The sequence below is a fragment of the Salvelinus fontinalis genome, chromosome 27 (genome assembly GCF_029448725.1).
Source record: "Salvelinus fontinalis isolate EN_2023a chromosome 27, ASM2944872v1, whole genome shotgun sequence".
Lineage (NCBI taxonomy): Eukaryota > Metazoa > Chordata > Actinopteri > Salmoniformes > Salmonidae > Salvelinus > Salvelinus fontinalis.
This window is the reverse complement of record NC_074691.1, coordinates 37,395,102-37,419,080: the sequence shown is the minus strand read 5'-3', so window position 1 is coordinate 37,419,080 and position 23,979 is coordinate 37,395,102. Positions and strand designations below refer to the sequence as shown.

The following is a 23,979-nucleotide window of genomic DNA, read 5'->3' as shown; positions in this document are numbered from 1 at the left end:
CACTCCCTTTAACAGTCAGTCATAGACACTCCCTTTAACAGTCAGTCATAGACACTCCCTTTAACAGTGAGTCATAGACACTCCCTTTAACAGTGAGTCATAGACACTCCCTTTAACAGTCAGTCATAGACACTCCCTTTAACAGTCAGTCATAGACACTCCCTTTAACAGTCAGTCATAGACACTCCCTTTAACAGTCAGTCATAGACACTCCCTTTAACAGTCAGTCATAGACACTCCCTTTAACAGTCAGTCATAGACACTCCCTTTAACAGTCAGTCATAGACACTCCCTTTAACAGTCAGTCATAGACACTCCCTTTAACAGTCAGTCATAAACACTCCCTTTAACAGTCAGTCATAAAAAGCAATGTCATAGAAACGTTGGCTAAAACCTTTAAAACTTCTTATGGCTGCAAGGGGCAGTATTGAGTAGCCAGTTAAATCGTGCCCATTTCAAACGGCCTCGTACTCAATTCTTGCTCGTACAATATGCATATTATTATTACTATTGGATAGAAAACACTCTCTAGTTTCTAAAACAGTTTGAATTATTTCTCTGAGTGAAACGGAACTCATTCTGCAGCACATTTCCTGACCAGGAAGTGGAATGTCAGAAATCGATGCTCTGTTCAACTTCCTGCCTATACATGGGCATAAAACGTAAGAGTCTACGTACACTTCATAGACCTTCCCCTGGTTGTCAAGAGGCTGTGAGAGAAGAAATTTCGTGTTTATCTTGGTCTGAGGTGGAATTAAAGCTCTTTGTATGACGTGACCGTCCATTTCCTGTTTCTGGAGCGCGCGAAAGGGGACATGGATCTGCCTTCTGTTTAGCTGTCGTTATGGACGACTAACATCTCCGGTTTAGATTTTATTTGATACATGTGACCATATCATCGATAAGTATGTTTTTTCAATATAGTTTAATCAGATTATTGACATTTTTTCGGGAGTTTTGCCGTGTTCCATTCTCTGACTTTGTTGACGTTGGAGAGAACCGTGCCACTTGGCAAGTGCCCATGCTAAATCAAGAGGGAAATTTGCCGTTCCAGATCCAAACAACGACTGTTCTGGACAAAGGACACCTTGTCCAACATTCTGACGGAAGATCACCAAAAGTAAGAAACATTTTATGATGCTATTTCTAATATCTGTCGTGCATGTTGACTGGTCGTCGGCGCCCAAGTGTTTCTGGCTATTATGGCTACGCTAATATAACGCTATATTGTGTTTTCGCTGTAAAACACTTGATAAATCAGAAATATTGTCTGGAATCACAAGATGCCTGTCTTTCAATTGCTGTACACTATGTATTTTTCAGAAATGTTTTATGATGATTATTTAGTTATTTGGCGTTGGTGTCTGTAATTTTTCTGTCTGCTTTCTGTGCAATTTCTGACTGTAGCTGCAATGTAAACTATGATTTATACCTGAAATATGCACATTTTTCTAACAAAACATATGCTATACAATAAATATGTTATCAGACTGTCATCTGATGAAGTTGTTTCTTGGTTAGTGGCTATTTATATCTTTATTTGGTCGAATTTGTGATAGCTACTGATGGAGTAAAAAACTGATGGAGTAAGAAAAGTGGTGTCTTTTGCTAACGTGGTTAGCTAATAGATTTACATAGTGTCTTCCCTGTAAAACATTTTAAAAATCGGACATGTTGGCTTGATTCACAAGATGTGTACCTTTCATCTGGTGTCTTGGACTTGTTAATGTGTGAAAGTTAAATATTTAAAAAAAAAAATCTTTTGAATTTCGCGCCCTGCACTTTGAGCTGGCTGTTGTCATAAGTGTACCGACGTCGGGCTTGCACGCCAAACAGGTTAAAGGAACATTAAAGCCTACTTACAAAAGGCATCAGTGTCTGGTACATTCTCCTGTCCTGTGTGTGTCAACGTCTCTCAGGATGATCTGGAGGAAAAGGAGGGACATGTCAGGATCAAAACAGGAACTAAAACAATATGTCATTATGGGAGAACGTCACAGCTCTTCTCTTCAGCATTCTGGACATGCATCCAACCAATCGAAAAAATATCAAGCCATCCATCCGTCCAAACCAACCCAAAACATCCAGGAATCATATCTAGCCTGATCCCAGATCTGGTTTTGCTCTCTCGCCAACTCCTACGGCCATGTTTTGGCATTTCAACGACCATAGTAATTGTCTACACAGCATTAAAAACAACATCTGGGAGCGGAGAGTTTCCCAAATGGTGTTACTTTTGACCAGAGCCCTATGGGTAGTGCACTATATAGGGACAAGTTTGTCATTTGGGACATCACCTCGTGGGTCTGAAGTTCCACCCAACAGCAGAACCAAGTTCTGACACAGAGACACCATGTGAGAGTCAACTTGGCAGACCGTGCAGAACTAAAATTAGATAAATGTAGCAAAATAGCACATCCCAAAATAACACCACTGCCTGAAAACCCAGAGGGGGGGGGGGGGGGGGGGGTCGCTCAAGTAACCAATAGGGCCGAGAGAAAGAGTCCCTCAGGAGTGAAAGAGGGGGAGAGAGAAGGAGATCCTAGTCATATCAGCAGCCCATCCTACAGTGGTTGCTGCCATTAGATTCCCCCACTTTCTAAGTTTCTCTTCAGAGACATTCATCTTTGTCACGTCCTTCTATGACACGTTCTGTTTTAGAGCAGTGTTCTCCTGTGAATGACGTTTTCTGAGCTCCTCACAGGGAGTTGTTCAATAACAGACTATACCAGTCTTTTGACTGTAAGACAACAGGCTTCTTCCTATCGTTGTATGTTTCTCAAAGCTCTTAATGAAACATTTCCCTTCCTTGTATGCGCGCAACGTATTTTCTGTTGGTCACGTCATTTTAATGTTTGGGGGGGGGGGGGGGGGACAAAATGGAACCGTTAATGAGGGTGGGTTGAGGATGGGTTAGTCAGCAGAAATATTGACCAAAATGTGCATCCCTACTATGGTATCTCCCCTGTGTACCCAGGAATCTGCCATCAGTCTTTAAACGTCCAGACTCACCTCCCACCCGCTCTCTCCCTCCCCTTCTACCTCCCCGTCAGAGGATCCATTCGGCTCTGGAAACAGATATGGTTCTGCCAACCTACACACACATCTGGAGAGGCTCTAACAGCTACAGATCCAGACAGCAGGGGATGCTGGGATGGGGATTGTTTAAAAAAATCTGAGAGAGGTCTAAAACACAAGTTAGGCTGCAATGGACTGCACAACTCCGCTAACCGTTGGTGTGTGTGTGTGTGTGTGTGTGTGTGTGTGTGTGTGTGTGTGTGTGTGTGTGTGTGTACGCTCTTACTCCTTAAAAAGGCCTTATCGGTGGTCTGTGAGAGCGTGACCAGTAGATTCACCGGGCAGTCTATACAACAAATCATCAAATCTAAATGTTATTTGTCACATCCCCCGAGGATCCTCAACTCAATTTACACAAATAACTAAGTGGAAGCGCGAGGCTGTTTAGTTGCCCTGGCTACCACGCTGTGAACAGTGGGAATCGAACCGGTGCACATGTGCAGATACTGTGTGTGACTGTGTAGCTCGCTATGAAAGATGCAAGCGTCTGTGTTGTCGGAAGAAAGGCAACTAAATCGGTATCCTCCGTTCCAAAAATACTGAATCTTAAGAGTCGATACCAAATCTTGACATTCAGAAATAGGAGTAGACGTACAAGGAGTAGAAGAATCAATTATTTTGGAGTTGACTCTCCCACCACTACGTACGTCATCTTCGTTAACGTTGGGTAAAAATGGCAGAGAAAGGCCAGCGGCAGCAGCAAAGTCCTGTATGACAATACTTTGAGAAGTTAAATGAGAAGGAAATGCAGACTTTCAGATATCAGATACACACATGGACACTGACACGGGACACTGGCATCCGCCATCACACACACTGTAACAGGACACAGGCAGATTCTATCACACACACTGTAACAGGACACAGGCAGATTCTATCACACACACTGTAACAGGACACAGGCAGATGTTATCACACACAATGTAACAGGACACTGGCAGATGTTATCACACACACTGTAACAGGACACTGGCAGCCGCCATCACACACACTGTAACAGGACACTGGCAGCCGCCATCACACACACTGTAACAGGACACTGGCAGATGTTATCACACACAATGTAACAGGACACTGGCAGATGTTATCACACACACTGTAACAGGACACTGGCAGCCGCCATCACACACACTGTAACAGGACACTGGCAGCCGCCATCACACACACTGTAACAGGACACGGGCAGATGTTATCACACAAACTGTAACAGGACACTGGCAGCCGCCATCACACACTGTAACAGGACACTGACAGATGTTATCACACACACTGTAACAGGACACTGGCAGCCGCCATCACACACTAACAGGCCACAGGCAGATGTTATCACACACACTGTAACAGGACACTGGCAGCCGCCATCACACACACTGTAACAGGACACTGGCAGCCGCCATCACACACACTGTAACAGGACACTGGCAGCCGCCATCACACACACTAACTGGCCACTGGCAGATGTTATCACACACCAATTTCCTTGTGAGTGTGTGTTTCCTGTGGTGTGCTGGGGCAGCAACAGACTGCCTGTCTGACGCTGAAGCATACCAACACACACACACACACACACACACACACACACACACACACACACACACACACACACACCTGGTGACTGAGAGCATGCTGATGATGAAATACCAAGGGACAACAGCAAGAAGGTTGGGCGTTCCCAAACCAAACCCTGGAAGATGCCTCTCCACGTTCTGGTTCGTAAATGACGACGGGTCCAGCCTGCCAGGCGTCGGTTAGTTAAGACAGAGATATTTTTCCACTAGAATCTAGAGATCGGAGGTGGTTTATCATTACTGTCATTCCTCTACCAGTCGGATCCACCATCTGGCCAAACATAGTCAGTATGTGTGTTCTCAGACACCAACAGACCCGTCCAAGTGCTTGTCTAGTGTCTCTGCTGCTCTGTGTGATACAGGGGGGTGGGACTTGGTGTACACACTAGCGGTGTAGAGAACAACGTCAAAACATTTACATGAAGTTGGGATCCTTAACGTTTAGAAAAATACCCCCCCCCCTCTCCCCCACTTAATTAAAATGACAGTTCAGTTATCACAAAACATTATTATTATCCGTGTTAAGGCCTGAGGAAGTTGTATAACTCAAAACCAGAGAGGAAGAGGAGAACTTGAGGCTATTCGGTGAAATTGCAAAGCCTGCATGACAAGACACTGTGAAGCAGATTACCAAGACGTGAGCACGCTTCTCCCTGGCCTGCCCGGAGTCTTCGCTAACAAAGTAAGTGTGTGTTAAGTCTTCAGTCTGTCGCACGTAGAATATCCAAGTCTAATCTATAACAGTAGCCTGTATAGATTAGGCTTTTCAGACATAATGGAATGTGGCCCCTTGAAAGTATCCTGTCTGTCTGTCTGTCTGTGTCTGTCTGTGTAGGTAGGTAAGCCTACGTTTTTTTAAACGCCGACACGAAAACCTTCTCTTGAGATATGAACAGACATTTAACTTGTCTGTAAAGAAATGCCTCTTCTGAAGCCAGACTTAAATCCATCACTAGGCAACCAGAAATATCAATCAAATAATATTGAGCTGCTGCCTGCCTCCTGCACACAGACCATTCCTTTAAAAAAATAAATTAAAAAGGAGTTTAAAGTTTGTTAAATACAATGATTTACCAAGACATTTAGTAGAAATAAAACACATCTAGCTACCATAAACAACACAGCAGCAGCACACCAATCAGCAACGTTTATTGTTGTCAGGGAAACAACGCTGAACATTCCGGAGCTGAATTCTACTGTCTGAAAACAGAGGCTTCTGACGCGCCGCTTTGTTTTAGTGTCTGAAAGGGTATTTAATGTCGCTATCGACCCGTTAGCGTAGCTGCATTGTGTCTGAAAGGGTATTTAATGTCGCTATCGACCCGTTAGCGTAGCTGCATTGTGTCTGAAAGGGTATTTATTGTCGCTATCGACCCGTTAGCGTAGCTGCATTGTGTCTGAAAGGGTATTTATTGTCGCTATCGACCCGTTAGCGTAGCTGCATTGTGTCTGAAAGGGTATTTATTGTCGCTATCGACCCGTTAGCGTAGCTGCATTGTGTCTGAAAGGGTATTTATTGTCGCTATCGACCCGTTAGCGTAGCTGCATTGTGTCTGAAAGGGTATTTATTGTCGCTATCGACCCGTTAGCGTAGCTGCATTGTGTCTGAAAGGGTATTTATTGTCGCTATCGACCCGTTAGCGTAGCTGCATTGTGTCTGAAAGGGTATTTATTGTCGCTATCGACCCGTTAGCGTAGCTGCATTGTGTCTGTAAAGGGTTGCGATAGATATAACTTCGATGCCCAGCCCTAGCGTCATACATACGTAATGAGACCATTATTCTGCCTTGTAAATTATATCTTATAGTCGTAACAGAAAACCGAGAGAAAAACATTTGGCAGTTTAAACATTAGGCAAAATTCTCCATTTGTCATATCACTACCACACATAGCTGCACACACACACACACACACATAGCTGCACACACACACACACACACACACACACACACACACACACACACACACACACACATAGCTGCACACACACACACACACACACACATAGCTGCACACACACACACACACACACACACACACACATAGCTGCACACACACACACACACACACACATAGCTGCACACACACACACACACACACACACACACACACACACACACACACACACACAAATAGGGACTTCTTTAAAACCCTCAACTGCATCCCAGCCTCCGCCCCTAAAAAAAATACAGGACCCTCTCTCTTTCTCGAGTGACACACACACAAACAACAGGCCTCACACAAAGCACACATTCTGGTCACCAACCAACAGCCTGCATTACAGCTGAGCCTCTTGCTAATGTCCCCCTGCTGCACCAACCGCTCTCTCAACCTCCTACCCCATAGGTCAGTTCCCTGGAGTACAGTGAGCTTCTACCACCAGGAACTGAATCCACTCCTTATCTCAATGTAGGGAAGAGTAGGGGCTAGAGGGTTGCTTCAAGACAGGGTAGGGGCTAGAGGGTTGCTTCAGGACAGGGTAGGGGCTAGAGGGTTGCTTCAGGACCTGGTAGGGGACTAGAGGGTTGCTTCAGGACAGGGTAGGACCTAGAGGGATGCTTCAAGACAGGGTAGGGGCTAGAGGGTTGCTTCAGGACCTGGTAGGGGCTAGAGGGATGCTTCAGGACAGGGTAGGGGACTAGAGGGTTGCTTCAGGACAGGGTAGGGGACTAGAGGGTTGCTTCAGGACAGGGTAGGGGCTAGAGGGTTGCTTCAGGACAGGGTAGGGGCTAGAGGGTTGCTTCAGGACAGGGTAGGGGCTAGAGGGATGCTTCAGGACCTGGTAGGGGACTAGAGGGATACTTCAGGACAGGGTAGGGGACTAGAGGGTTGCTTCAGGACAGAGTAGGGACTAGAGGGATACTTCAGGACAGGGTAGGACCTAGAGGGATGCTTCAGGACAGGGTAGGGGCTAGAGGGTTGCTTCAGGACAGGGTAGGGACTAGAGGGCTGCTTCAGGACAGGGTAGGGGCTAGAGGGATACTTCAGGACAGGGTAGGACCTAGAGGGATGCTTCAGGACAGGGTAGGGGAAGAGGGATGCTTCAGGACAGGGTAGGGGTTGGAGGGTTGCTTCAGGACAGGGTAGGGGCTAGAGGGCTGCTTCAGGACAGGGTAGGGCCTAGAGGGATGCTTCAGGACAGGGTAGGGGATAGAGGGATGCTTCAGGACAGAGTAGGGACGAGAGGGATGCTTCAGGACAGGGTAGGGAAGAGGGATGCTTCAGGACAGAGTAGGGACTAGAGGGCTGCTTCAGGACAGGGTAGGGGGTAGAGGGATGCTTCAGGACAGGGTAGGACCTAGAGGGATGCTTCAGGACAGGGTAGGGGCTAGAGGGTTGCTTCAGGACAGGGTAGGGGCTAGAGGGATGCTTCAGGACAGGGTAGGACCTAGAGGGATGCTTCAGGACAGGGTAGGGGAAGAGGGATGCTTCAGGACAGAGTAGGGACTAGAGGGCTGCTTCAGGACAGGGTAGGACCTAGAGGGCTACTTCAGGACAGGGTCACTCTCTCACACAGGAATCCCTCTATCACAGTCATGCTCAATCCCCCTCGCTCAACTTTACAGGTTAACTTCTTATGGCTGGGGGCGCTATTTTCACATTCGGATGAAAAGCGTGCCCAGAGTAAACTGCCTGCTACTCAGGCCCAGAAGCTAAGATCTGCATATTAGTAGTAGATTTGGATAGAAAACACTCTGAAGTTTCTAAAACTGTTTGAATGATGTCTGTGAGTATAACAGAACTCATATCGCAGAAAAAAACCTGAGAAAAAAAATCCAACCAGGAAGTGGGAAATCTGAGGTTTGTAGATCTAAGTATATGCCTATCCAAGATAGTGTAAATTTTGTCCGATTGCACTTCCTACGGCTTCCATTAGATGTCAACAGTCTTTAGAACCTTGTTTCAGGCTTCTACTGGGAAGGAGGGGGGAATGAGGGCTCTTTGAGTCAGGGGTCTGGCAGAGTGCCATAAGTCACGCGAGCTGCATTCCCTTTCATTTCTAAAGACAAAGGAATTGTCCGGTTGGAATATTATTGAAGATTTATGATAAAAACATCCTAAAGATTGATTCTATACATCGTTTGACATGTTTCTACGAACTGTAATGGAACTGTTTGACTTTTCGTCTGGACTAAGTGCATGCGCCTTGTGAATTCGGATTTGTGAACTAAACGCGTGAACAAAAAGGAGGTATTTGGACATAAATGATGGACTTTATCGAACAAAATATACATTTATTGTGGAACTGGGATTCCTGGGAGTAAATTCCGATAAAGATCAAAGGTAAGTGAATATTTATAATGCTATTTCTGACTTCTGTTGACTCCACAACATGGCGGGTATCTGTATGGCTTGTTTTGGTCGCTGAGCGCTGTACTCAGATTATTCCATGGTAAAGCTTTTTGAAATCTGACACAGCGGTTGCATTAAGGAGAAGTATATCTTTAATTCCATGCATAACACTTGTATTTTCATCAACATTTATGATGAGTATTTCTGTAAATTGATGTTGCTCTCTGCAAAATCACCGGATGTTTTGGAACTACTGAACATAACGCGCCAATGTAAACTGAGATTTTTGGATATAAATATTAACTTTATCGAACAAAACATACATGTATTGTGTAACATGATGTCCTATGAGTGCCATCTGATGAAGATCATCAAAGGTTAGTGATTCATTTTATCTATTTCTGCTTTTTGTGACTCCTCTCTTTGGCTGGAAAAATGGCTGTGTTTTTTGTGACTAGGCACTGTCCTAATATAATGGCATGATATGCTTTCCACTGTGGTGGGATTAACAACAAGTTTATCTTTAAAATGGTGTATAATACTTGTATGTTTGAGGAATTTTAATTATGAGATTTGTTTGAATTTGGCGCCCTGCACTTTCACTGGCTGTTGTTAAATCGATCCCGTTAACAGGAGTTCAGCTGTAAGAAGTTAATGATTGGGAGCCCCACCGTGAGAGACGTACCGAGATCAGTCTTAGGTGACACTAACACATGAATGTGTTGTAATAGGGGAATGTTTAGGGCCAGAGTACTGCCAGGCAGTAGAGACATGTATGTCAGATACAGGAGACAGATCACCCTGAGAGAGGTCTGCTGTGTTCCATTACTTCCACAGGCAGAGAGGAGGAGAAGGGAGAGAGGGAGGAAGAAATATATGAGAGAGAGAGAGAGAGAGAGAGAGAGAGGAGGAGAGAGAGGGAAGAAGAGGAGGAGAGAGAGGGAAGGAGAGGAGGAGAGAGAGGGAAGGAGAGGTGGAGAGAGACAGAAGGAGAGGAGGAGAGAGAGAGAGGGAGGGAAGGAGAGGAGGAGAGAGAGAGAGGAGAGGAGGAGAGAGAGAGAGGAGAGGAGGAGAGAGAGAGGAGAGGAGGAGAGAGAGAGGGAAGGAGAGGAGGAGAGAGAGCGAGAGAGAGAGGGAAGGAGAGGAGGGGTGGTAGAGAGAGAGGGAAGGAGAGGAGGAGAGAGAGAGAGAGAGAGAGCGAGAGAGGGAGGGAAGGAGAGGAGGAGAGAGAGAGCGAGAGAGGGAGGGAAGGAGAGGAGGAGAGAGAGAGAGAGAGGGAGGGAAGGAGAGGAGGAGAGAGAGAGAGAGGGAGGGAAGGAGAGGTGGAGAGAGAGAGAGAGAGGGAAGGAGAGGAGGAGAGAGAGAGCGAGAGAGGGAGGGAGGGAAGGAGAGGAGGAGAGAGAGAGCGCGAGAGAGGGAGGGAAGGAGAGGTGGAGAGAGAGAGAGAGAGAGAGGGAAGGAGAGGAGGAGAGAGAGAGAGACCTGTTAAAGCCATAGTCTGCTGCAGCCTGACAGGAAGGAGAAATCCACACAGTTAGTTCTACAGCTGCTGGTCTGCTCTCACAGTCTGCTTCAGCCTGGCCTGCCCTAGAGTTGTCAGGAAAATACCAATTCCCTCACTTCGTCTCAGACACAGAGAGAAAGGCAGAGAGAGAGAGATAATGGTAACAATTAGAGAAGCTCTCATGTCAAATGTTATTGAAGAACTATGGCTGCAGGTTAATCTGCCTCATCTAAAACCTACTATTGTGGTGTGTTGCTATAGGCCAACAAGTGCTAACAGTCAGTATCTACATAATGTGTGTGATAGTGTATGTGATGTAAACAGAGACCTCTACTTTCTTGGGGACCTGAATATTGACTGGTTTTCATCAAGCTGTCCACTCAAGAGGAAGCTTCTCACAGTAACCAATGCCTGTAATCTTACCCCACCAGACATGCCACCAGGGGTCTTTTCACAGTCCCCAAATCCAGAACAGACTCAAGAAAGCGTACAGTATTATATAGAGCCATGGAACTTCCTTCCATCTCATATTGTTCAAATGAGCAGAAAAGCTGGTTTCATAAAACAGATACAGCAACACCTCAGGACAACGCCGCTCCCCTATTGGACCTACATAGTTGGCGTGTATGTATTGATATGTATGTATTGATATGTATTGATATGTATGTATTGATATGTATGTATTGATATGAATGTATTGATATGTATTGATATGTATGTATTGATATGTATGTATTGATATGTATGTATTGATATGTATGCATTGATATGTATGCATTGATATGAATGTATTGATATGTATTGATATGTATTGATATGTATGCATTGATATGTATGCATTGATATGTATTGATATGTATGCATTGATATGTATGCATTGATATGTATGTATTGATATGAATGTATTGATATGAATGTATTGATATGAATGTATTGATATGAATGTATTGATATGTATTGATATGAATGTATTGATATGAATGTATTGATATGTATGTATTGATATGTATGTATTGATATGTATGTATTGATATGTATGTATTGATATGCATGTATTGATATGCATGTATTGATATGTATGTATTGATATGAATGTATTGATATGTGTGTATTGATATGTGTGTATTGATATGAATGTATTGATATGTATTGATATGTATGTATTGATATGAATGTATTGATATGAATGTATTGATATGAATGTATTGATATGAATGTATTGATATGAATGTATTGATATGTATTGATATGTATGTATTGATATGAATGTATTGATATGAATGTATTGATATGAATGTATTGATATGTATGTATTGATTTGTATTGATATGTATGTATTGATATGTATGTATTGATATGTATGTATTGATATGTATGTATTGATATGTATGTATTGATATGTATGTATTGATATGTATGTATTGATATGTATGTATTGATATGTAGGTTACGTGTCCCGTTTTAAAAATGTATGTAGTTCTGTCCTCGTCTATTAATGTCCTGTATTATGTCATGTTTAATGATCTGTGTGGATCCCAGGAAGAGCAGCTGTGTCTTATACAACAGCTAATGCGGATTCTAATTAACCACTAAATACCAAAACCAAATTCATTGTATGATTGATTAATTAACTCGTACACGGCTGTCTCAAAAAATGTTGACGTAGAAAAATGTTAATGTAATGTTATTGAACTAAAAAGATGGCCGACGATTCAACAGAGCAGTAGCTGAGTTTATATGTCTGGATCCAGCGAACAGAGCAGTAGCTGAGTTTATATGTCTGGATCCAGCGAACAGAGCAGTAGCTGAGTTTATATGTCTGGATCCAGTGAACAGAGCAGTAGCTGAGTTTATATGTCTGGATCCAGTGAACAGAGCAGTAGCTGAGTTTATATGTCTGGATCCAGGGAACAGAGCAGTAGCTGAGTTTATATGTCTGGATCCAGTGAACAGAGCAGTAGCTGAGTTTATATGTCTGGATCCAGTGAACAGAGCAGTAGCTGAGTTTATATGTCTGGATCCAGTGAACAGAGCAGTAGCTGAGTTTATATGTCTGGATCCAGTGAACAGAGCAGTAGCTGAGTTTATATGTCTGGATCCAGTGAACAGAGCAGTAGCTGAGTTTATATGTCTGGATCCAGTGAACAGAGCAGTAGCTGAGTTTATATGTCTGGATCCAGTGAACAGAGCAGTAGCTGAGTTTATATGTCTGGATCCAGTGAACAGAGCAGTAGCTGAGTTTCTGTCTGGATCCAGTGAACAGAGCAGTAGCTGAGTTTCTGTCTGGATCCAGTGAACAGAGCAGTAGCTGAGTTTATATGTCTGGATCCAGTGAACAGAGCAGTAGCTGAGTTTATATGTCTGGATCCAGTGAACAGAGCAGTAGCTGAGTTTATATGTCTGGATCCAGTGAACACAGCAGTAGCTGAGTTTCTGTCTGGATCCAGTGAACAGAGCAGTAGCTGAGTTTATATGTCTGGATCCAGTGAACAGAGCAGTAGCTGAGTTTCTGTCTGGATCCAGTGAACAGAGCAGTAGCTGAGTTTCTGTCTGGATCCAGTGAACAGAGCAGTAGCTGAGTTTCTGTCTGGATCCAGTGAACAGAGCAGTAGCTGAGTTTATATGTCTGGATCCAGTGAACAGAGCAGTAGCTGAGTTTATATGTCTGGATCCAGTGAACACAGCAGTAGCTGAGTTTATATGTCTGGATCCAGTGAACAGAGCAGTATCTGAGTTTATCTGTCTGGATCCAGTGAACAGAGCAGTAGCTGAGTTTATATGTCTGGATCCAGTGAACAGAGCAGTAGCTGAGTTTATATGTCTGGATCCAGTGAACAGAGCAGTAGCTGAGTTTCTGTCTGGATCCAGTGAACAGAGCAGTAGCTGAGTTTAACTGTCTGGATCCAGTGAACAGAGCAGTAGCTGAGTTTATATGTCTGGATCCAGTGAACAGAGCAGTAGCTGAGTTTATATGTCTGGATCCAGTGAACACAGCAGTAGCTGAGTTTATATGTCTGGATCCAGTGAACAGAGCAGTAGCTGAGTTTATATGTCTGGATCCAGTGAACACAGCAGTAGCTGAGTTTATATGTCTGGATCCAGTGAACAGAGCAGTAGCTGAGTTTATATGTCTGGATCCAGTGAACAGAGCAGTAGCTGAGTTTATATGTCTGGATCCAGTGAACAGAGCAGTAGCTGAGTTTATATGTCTGAATCCAGTGAACAGAGCAGTATCTGAGTTTATCTGTCTGGATCCAGTGAACAGAGCAGTAGCTGAGTTTATATGTCTGGATCCAGTGAACAGAGCAGTAGCTGAGTTTATATGTCTGGATCCAGTGAACAGAGCAGTAGCTGAGTTTATATGTCTGGATCCAGTGAACAGAGCAGTAGCTGAGATTATATGTCTGGATCCAGTGAACAGAGCAGTAGCTGAGTTTATATGTCTGGATCCAGTGAACAGAGCAGTAGCTGAGTTTATATGTCTGGATCCAGGGAACAGAGCAGTAGCTGAGTTTATATGTCTGGATCCAGTGAACAGAGCAGTAGCTGAGTTTATATGTCTGGATCCAGTGAACAGAGCAGTAGCTGAGTTTATCTGTCTGGATCCAGTGCCATTCTGGGACTTTGATGCCATGGTATCGTTCTGGTATCCAGTAATGGAATACTAAACCTGGTATGGAAGTCAAAATTCTGTCATCGTGACAACACTACTACACACATCACAACTGACAACACTAGTACACACATCACAACTGACAACACTAGTACACACAACACAACTGACAACACTAGTACACACAACACAACTGACAACACTAGTACACACATGACAACTGACAACACTAGTACACACAACACAACTGACAACACATCACAACTGACAACACATCACAACTGACAACACTAGTACACACATCACAACTGACAACACTAGTACACACATCACAACTGACAACACTAGTACACACATCACAACTGACAACACTAGTACACACAACACAACTGACAACACTAGTACACACAACACAACTGACAACACTAGTACACACAACACAACTGACAACACTAGTACACACAACACAACTGACAACACATCACAACTGACAACACTAGTACACACATCACAACTGACAACACTAGTACACACAACACAACTGACAACACTAGTACACACATCACAACTGCTCCTACCACTCACTATAATTCCTAAATACTCCCCTTCCCCAAAACATGTGTAAATATTGGACTATAAATGGTGCCTTCCTGTATTATACTACATGTATCCTGTACATACGACTAATAAAGTCTCTCGTCTCTGTCAGCTCTGGCCTCTGTGTGAGAGACAGAGAATGGAAACATCCCTCCGCAATGAGACCCTTTATCCTCTTCTGGTCTAATCGTAGGTACTCTGATGGGAGCCTCCTCGATACGCGCTCACACAAGCGCTAATTATCACCGCCGTTCTTCTGTTCATGGGCTGAAAGAAACAACGACTACAACCATCCCCAAAATATATCTACTGACTGAATCATTGTGTCAAGCTATTACCAGGCTGTTAGAGGACTCATCTCAGCGCACACACACACACACACACACACACACACACACACACACACACACACACACACACACACACGAGGGAACTCAGCAAACTGAAGCCATTTAAATTGAAATGAGAATGAAATGACAGCACCAACATCCTACATTTCTCCTTTGTGTGAGGAACTCCTGAACCTGAGAGAGTCATTAACACCTTCTAAATACTTCTACTACGTCCCCTGTTCCGTCAGCCGCCTTCTCTCTCTGCCTCTCTCACCGTCTGGCATGCTTTCAGAAATGCAAACACCTCCTCACCTCCGTTTCATCAGACGCTGTACGAAATGCCAAGACTGTTCAGGACCACATTCACTTTCTGCTCAGTGTAAAATCAACACATTTCTTTTAACGGAATATAAAAATAGGCAACATCTGCCTTGTATGATGCATGCTGAGAAGAAAGGCCAGGATTCAAGACACAAAAGCACAACAATAAAGAAACGCACACAAACACAGCCTGAGCTGGGCAGAACTCCACATCTCAGAGGCCAGTAGAGAGAGAGAGAGACACTAGAGAAAGAGACAGACACTAGAGAGAGAGAGAGACACTAGAGAGAGACAAGAGAAAGACACTAGAGAGAGACTAGAGAAAGACACTAGAGAGAGACTAGATAGAGGGTACAGATTAGTCGAGGTAATTTGTACATGTAGGTAGGGATAAAGTGACTACGCAGAGAAAATAAACAGCGAGTCGCAGCAGTGTAAAAATCAAAGGGGGGGGGGGTCAATGTAAGTAGTCTGGGTGGCCATTCGATTAACTGTTCAGTAGTCTTATGGGTTGAGGGTAGAAGCTGTTAAGGAGCCTTATAGACCTAGACTTGGCGCTCCTGTATCACTTGCCGTGCGGTAGCAGAGAGAACAGTCTATGACCATTTTTGGGGCCTTCCTCTGACACCGCCTGGTATAGAGGTCCTGGATGTCAGGAAACTTGGCCCCAGTGATGTACTGAGCCGTACGCACTACCCTCTAACGCCTTACGGTCAGATGCCGAGCAGTTGCCATACCAGGCGGTGATGCAACCGGTGAGGATGCTCTCGATGGTGCAGCTGTAGAACCTTTTTGAGGATATGAGGACCCATGACAAATCTTTTCAGTCTCCTGAGGGGAATAGGTTTTGTCGTGCCCTCTTTACAACTGTCTTGGTGTGTTTGGACCATGATACTTTGTTGGTGAAGTGGACACCAAGGAACTTGAAACTCTCGACCCGCTCCACAACAGCTCGTCAGGAAGTCCAGGATCCAGTTGCAGAGGGAGGTGTTTAGTCCCAGGGTCCTTAGCTTAGTGATGAGCTTTGTGGGCACTATGGTGTTGAACGTTGAGCTGTAGTCAATGAATAGCATTCTCACATAAAGTGCCTTTGGAAAGTATTCAGACCCCTTGACTTCTTCCACATTTTGTTTGGTTACAACCTTATTCTAAAATGGATTTGTTTTTTCTCCCATCAATCTACACACAATACCCCATAACAACATGCAATGCAAAAACATTATTTTTTTTTTTTTTATAAATGTTGTTTGCCAATTTACTAAAAACAGAAATACCTTATTTACATACACCACTGTTCAAAAGTTTGGGGTCAATTAGAAATGTCCCTGTTTTTGAAAGAAAAGTCAAATTTTTGTCCATTAAAATAACATCAAATTGTTCAGAAATACAGTGAAGACATTTTTAATGACGATTGTAGATGGAAACGGTTGATTTTATATGGAATATCTACATAGGTGTTACAAAGGCCCATTATCAGCCACCATCACTCCTGTGTTACAATGGTACGTTGTGTTAGCTAATCCAAGTTGATCAATTTAAAAGGCTAATTGATCATTAGAAAACTCTTTTGCAATTATGTTAGCACAGCTGAACACTTTTGTGCTGATTAAAGAAGCAATAAAACTGGCCTTATTTTGACTAGTTGAGTATCTGGAGCATCAGCACTTGTGGGTTAGATTACAGGCTCAAAATGACCAGAAACAAAGAACTTTCTTCTGAAACTCATCAGTCTATTCTTGTTCTGAGAAACTAAAGACTATTCCATGCGAGAAATTGCCAAGAAACTGAAGATCTCGTACAACGCTGTGTACTACTCCCTTCACATAACAGCACAAACTGGCTCTAACCAGAATAGAAATAGTATTCCAGTCTGTGCTAGCAAAACAGTCCTGTAGCGTAGCATACACATCGATCTGACCACTTCCGTATTGAGCGAGTCACTGGTACTTCCTGCTTTAGTTTTTGCTTGTCAGCAGGAATGAGGAGGATAGAATTATGGTCAGATTTGCCAAATGGAGGGTGAGGGAGAGCGTCTCTGTGTGGAGTAAAGATGGTCGAGAGTTGTTTTTCCTCTGGTTGCACATGTGACATACTGGTAGAGGTAAAACGGATTGAAGTTTGCCTGCATTAAAGTCCCCTGCCACTAGGTTTTTCCAGCGTGATTTTTTTTTTTATTATTCCGTATTAGGGCGACGCTTAAGTTTAACTTGCTAGTTATCGAAGGTGTCTGAATTAATAAGGAGATCATATAGTGTTAGCTTTCTGCCGTGTTTGAGAAGTCAAAGCTCTTTGGATGAGTTCTCTCTACAGATGTACAGTATCTTGATTTCCTTGCATTTGTCTCCTCTCCGTTCTGGGCCCATCTGCTCCCCTTCGTTCTGGGCCCGTCTGCTCCTCCCCTATCTTCTCCGAGCAGAGCATTGCCCTAGCGAACCCCAAACACCACAGAATTGTTCTTCCTACAGACATGCATGAGTCAAAAAACGTTGTTCATTTGCACAATGTCTCTCGTTCACATTCTCTTGTAAAAGGTCCTAACTCACCAAACAACATCCGGTAACTCCTACCCTGTATATCCATAACTTTATGAACTAGATTGCCTGCCTTTACAATTCATTTATTTTAGTTTGAGCTCGCATATTTAGCTAGAGCCACAATTGAAATTCGCTATTACTTGTGCTAATTTTGTTAGCATTGTGGTAATAGATGCCCAATGGGCTTTGTTGCGTTTGTTTGGTGCCGCCTCGTGTACCAAGCCGGTAACACCATAAATCCTGTGTGTGAGAAGGACGGTATGAGGATATGAACATCTGGATACCGCCCAACCCTAGTATGAGTTTATCAACCAGACAGCCCTCTCTCTCTCCTACTGCTATGGTATGAGTTCATCAACCAGACAGCCCCCTCTCTCTCATACTGCTATGGTATGAGTTCATCAACCAGACAGCCCTCTCTCTCATACTGCTATGGTATGAGTTCATCAACCAGACAGCCCTCTCTCTCTCCTACTGCTATGGTATGAGTTCATCAACCAGACAGCCCTCTCTCCTACTGCTATGGTATGAGTTCATCAACCAGACAGCCCTCTCTCTCTCATACTGCTATGGTATGAGTTCATCAACCAGACAGCCCCCTCTCTCTCCTACTGCTATGGTATGAGTTCATCAACCAGACAGCCCTCTCTCTCTCATACTGCTATGGTATGAGTTCATCAACCAGACAGCCCTCTCTCTCCTACTGCTGTGGTATGAGTTCAACCAGACAGCCATCTCTCTCACACTGCTATGGTATGAGTTCATCATTATAAGGCTAGTGAAATAGTGACCCTGCATGGGGTCAGGGTGAGGTGTGTGTGTGCCTATCAGGCCTGGGTAGGCACTGACAACACGTTCCACATTGAAGTAGAGAAGGAGAGGTTCACCCAAAAGGCCAAGTGGTGGAGCCAGTGTAGTCATCATTACTGCCTCTGTCCTGAATGGCACCCTATTCAGAATTTAGTGCACTATATTTGAACAAGGCCAATAGGACTCTGTTCAAAAGTAACACACTATGTAGGGATTAGGGCAACACTTGGGATGCAGTCACTGTGACTAGACAGACAAACACTGCTTTATCCACTGCTCCATAAATCAGACCGAGAGGAAGAGAGCCATGGCAGGCAGACTGAGGTCATGTCTTCAGCCAGGTTTACAAACACACCCCTGGGCTGAGGAGATGAGCAGGCCTGCTGTCTGGCCTGGCTCTGCTAGGAGCCTGGGAACTGTATCACATTGCGTGTGTGCTAAAAGTGAGACAGGGCCAACCAAGGATAAATCAGTCCACTGGCCCGACACTACGGAACTCCTGAGGCCTGGAACACTACAGAGAGGGAGAGAGGGGGGTAGAGGAGGAAGAGAGGAAGAGAGAGGGAGCGAGGGAGCGAGGGAGCGAGGGGGCGAGGGAGCGAGGGAGACTTGGCTCATTGGTCTTATTTTTATCTTATGAGGAAAAGGACGTTATTTCATATATTCCGATGATCCAGAGGACAGCCACGTTATCGTCACCCTGAGTTCACAAGTTCCCCCAGCAGGACATCTGGAAGACTGAAAAGCCCCAGGAAAATCACAACAGCTGCTCAACATCTCCCAGTCTTCCTGTCTCTCCTATTTAACTTCCCTCTAGATCAGTATCTACCGAGAGCTGGCCCACCAGGATCTACAACAGCAGGTCCTGAGGAAGGTACCCTCACAGCCACTCTACAAACCTGGCTGAGAGAGAGAGCGAGGGAGGGATGGAAAGGGAAGAGAGAGGGGGAGGGGAATGAAGAGAAGAGAGAGAGGGATGGAGAGAAGAGGGAAGGAGGGAGGAGAGACAAGAGAGGGCTGGAGGGAGGAGAGAGAGGGCTGGAGGGAGGAGAGAGGGCTGGAGGGAGGAGAGAGAGGGCTGGAGGGAGGAGAGAGGGCTGGAGGGACAAGAGAGGGCTGGAGGGATTAGAGAGAGGGATAGAGGGACAAGAGAGGGCTAGAGGGAGGAGAGAGAGGGATGGAGGGACAAGAGAGGGCTGGAGGGAGGTGAGAGAGGGATGGAGGGACAAGAGAGGGCTGGAGGGAGGAGAGAGAGGGATGGAGGGACAAGAGAGGGCTGGAGGGACAAGAGAGGGCTGGAGGGAGGAGAGAGAGGGATGGAGGGACAAGAGAGGGCTGGAGGGAGGAGAGAGAGGGATGGAGGGACAAGAGAGGGCTGGAGGGAGGAGAGAGAGGGATGGAGGGACAAGAGAGGGCTGGAGGGAGGATAGAGAGGGATGGAGGGACAAGAGAGGGCTAGAGGGAGGAGAGAGAGGGATGGAGGGACAAGATAGGGCTGGAGGGAGGAGAGAGAGGGATGGAGGGACAAGAGAGGGCTGGAGGGAGGAGAGAGAGGGATGGAGGGACAAGAGAGGGCTGGAGGGAGGAGAGAGAGGGATGGAGGGACAAGAGAGGGCTGGAGGGACAAGAGAGGGCTGGAGGGAGGAGAGAGAGGGATGGAGGGACAAGAGAGGGCTGGAGGGAGGATAGAGAGGGATGGAGGGACAAGAGAGGGCTGGAGGGAGGAGAGAGAGGGATGGAGGGACAAGAGAGGGCTGGAGGGAGGAGAGAGAGGGATGGAGGGACAAGAGAAGGCTGGAGGGAGGAGAGAGAGGGATGGAGGGACAAGAGAGGGCTGGAGGGACAAGAGAGGGCTGGAGGGAGGAGAGAGAGGGATGGAGGGACAAGAGAGGGCTGGAGGGAGGATAGAGAGGGATGGAGGGACAAGAGAGGGCTGGAGGGAGGATAGAGAGGGATAGAGGGACAAGAGAGGGCTGGAGGGAGGAGAGAGAGGGATGGAGGGACAAGAGAGGGCTGGAGGGAGGAGAGAGAGGGATGGAGGGACAAGAGAGGGCTGGAGGGAGGATAGAGAGGGATAGAGGGACAAGAGAGGGCTGGAGGGAGGAGAGAGAGGGATGGAGGGACAAGAGAGGGCTGGAGGGAGGAGAGAGAGGGATGGAGGGACAAGAGAGGGCTGGAGGGAGGAGAGAGAGGGATGGAGGGACAAGAGAGGGCTGGAGGGAGGAGAGAGAGGGATGGAGGGACAAGAGAGGGCTGGAGGGAGGAGAGAGAGGGATGGAGGGACAAGAGAGGGCTGGAGGGAGGAGAGAGAGGGATGGAGGGACAAGAGAGGGCTGGAGGGAGGAGAGAGAGGGATGGAGGGACAAGAGAGGGCTAGAGGGAGGAGAGAGAGGGATGGAGGGACAAGAGAGGGCTGGAGGGAGGAGAGAGAGGGCTGGCAGACAGATACACCAGAAACAATCCTCCCAAACCCCTTTTATTGTTCCAACATCTCTAAACACAAACCCAGAAGAGCGTGGTACTTACAAACCCAGAAGAGCCCAGTACTTACAAACCCAGAAGAGCCCAGTACTTACAAACCCAGAAGAGCCCAGTACTTACAAACCCAGAAGAGCCCAGTACTTAAACCCAGAAGAGCCCAGTACTTACAAACCCAGAAGAGCCCAGTACTTATGGTAAATGATGGACTGGTCTTCCTGTTCCTCTTAAGTTATTTTATTCAAGCCAACATGCAACACACTGGTGACTGTGTCATCTCCTCCTGTAGCATCCAGGTGATGGCAAACAGTTGATGTTTAAAAACAAAACACTTACAAAAGTTACGTTGACAAAGAGATGTTAGCATTTCATTTTGAATAGGGATTGTAAATTCCAAATGGTATTTTCAGAAACTTTCACTCTAGAATCGTTTGTTCAGAATCAAGTCTTCATTTAGAACAAATTAGACCACCTTCATTGAAATCTCCGTTTTTTTTGCTGTCAAGTTTAAACCCTCAATATGAATGATAGACCCACATTCAATTTCATGTGGATTCCCTGAATTGATTGATTCAGTCACAGGGCATTCTATCCATTAGATAATAGGCCTAATCTTTAAAGAGTGAAAGTGTCCACCCATCCATCATGGCAACTGGAGACATTTGTCATGACAACAGAGCAACTGTCATGGCAACAGGTCCCCACCCAGACTGACAACTGCCGTGAGAACCCCAGCGCCAAGGACTCTGGGTAATCCTGGGTTCTAAGACAAGAGGGGGTCAGAGGCCACAGGCGTTGCGTCTCCGTAACTGGCACAGTGAGAGGGAAAAAGGAATGTGAGAAAGAAGTGGGGGGGGGGGGGGGGGTCTTCTGAATTAAAAGGCGTGCCAGGTGCTAATTCTTTCTCTGGTATGCTCTCAGACCTCACCCTCCAGTCATGCAGCTAACCCAGTCTAACGAAAGGATCATTCCGTTGCCTGACTAGACATCTGGGGCCACTGCTCTGTTCTCAGTGTTTCCCCTATATTCATTTGGCAGTGGCGGGCCAACACTTCTAAATCGGCCCATACCCCAGTTGCCTCTTGTTTTATAAAGACTTCCATATTGCCATAGAAACCAGTAGCATCTTGTTTTATAAAGACTTCCATATTGCCATAGAAACCAGTGGCATCTTGTTTTATAAAGACTTTCATATTGCCATAGAAACCAGTAGCATCTTGTTTTATAAAGACTTCCATATTGAAATAGAAACAAGTGTCATCTTGTTTTATAAAGACTTCCATATTGCCATAGAAACCAGTAGCATCTTGTTTTATAAAGACTTCCATATTGCCATAGAAACCAGTGGCATCTTGTTTTATAAAGACTTCCATATTGCCATAGAAACCAGTGGCATCTTGTTTTATAAAGACTTCCATATTGCCATAGAAACCTGTAGTATCTTTCTCTCATGTTCTATTGGTTATCAACTGTCTTTCATCGTCCAGTAGCCAAATGCGTATTGACGCAGAGCCTCTACTGCATTGCTGCGCTAATTATGTTAATAAACAATACTAAATCAACATTTTAAGCTAAATATTCTCATCTGTTGCATCAGATTCATTGGTTTAATAATAAATGAATGAATGAATAATAATAATATGTAGCCTAGACCTAGTGGTTGTATGAATGTGGGATCTATCATCCCACAACTGTTCAACAGTCCTTGCGCTATTTCTCCACAAGCTGACCAATAGAATAGGTCAACTATCCTACTATGGGGGATAGTTGACATAGGCAGCGTGTCCATAACACCAGGGGAAGCTTTCCCTAAGTAAATTAAAATGCCAAAATTATATAGCCCAATTAGCCTACTCTTGTCTATACAGAAACAAATACAAGCAATCATTCAGGATAGGCTACTAAAGCATGATGATTTAGCCACACGGATAATTAGCTTCCCCTAGCCTTAAATCACACAGAGGATAATTAGCTTCCCCTAGCCTTAATATCACACATAGGATAATTAGCTTCCCCTAGCCTTAAATCACACAGAGGATAATTAGCTTCCCCTAGCCTTAATATCACACATAGGATAATTAGCTTCCCCTAGCCTTAAATCACACAGAGGATAATTAGCTTCCCCTAGCCTTAATATCACACATAGGATAATTAGCTTCCCCTAGCCTTAAATCACACAGAAGATAATTAGCTTCCCCTAGCCTTAATATCACACGTAGGATAATTAGCTTCCCCTAGCCTTAAATCACACAGAGGATAATTAGCTTCCCCTAGCCTTAATATCACACATAGGATAATTAGCTTCCCCTAGCCTTAAATCACACAGAGGATAATTAGCTTCCCCTAGCCTTAAATCACACAGAGGATAATTAGCTTCCCCTAGCCTTAAATCACACAGAGGATAATTAGCTTCCCCTAGCCTTAATATCACACAGAGGATAATTAGCTTCCCCTAGCCTTAATATCACACAGAGGATAATTAGCTTCCCCTAGCTTAAATCACACAGAGGATAATTAGCTTCCCCTAGCCTTAATATCACACAGAGGATAATTAGCTTCCCCTAGCTTAAATCACACAGAGGATAATTAGCTTCCCCTAGCTTAAATCACATTGCCTACAGTCGGAAGGATATGCAGCCCATGCAATTTAAGCAGTGCTATATGCAAATACCAAATAAATGATTGTTGAGTTGTGACTGTCAGTGAAAAGTGGAGGCCCAACCAGGCATATCACAATATAAAAAATATATATAATTGTGGGAAAACATAGTTTGGAAAGCAAATGGCTATTGTTGTAAAGAGAAGACAATGAACATAGTTAAATCTGTCTTCTAGTTGAGTTAACAACAGC

At 44.9% G+C, this 23,979-nt stretch overlaps 1 protein-coding gene across 6 annotated transcripts in view; it reads right to left on the bottom strand.

Moving 5' to 3' along the window:
- LOC129825522 (signal-induced proliferation-associated 1-like protein 1) overlaps nucleotides 1-23,979 on the bottom strand; it is a 224,658-nt gene that overhangs the window by 136,868 nt on the left and 63,811 nt on the right. For all 6 annotated transcript variants that reach the window (XR_008754897.1, XR_008754900.1, XR_008754896.1 and 3 more), the window contains exon 2: nucleotides 1,864-1,925. The gene's annotated coding sequence lies outside the window, so the exon portion shown is untranslated. The remainder of the gene's footprint in view (nucleotides 1-1,863; nucleotides 1,926-23,979) is intronic.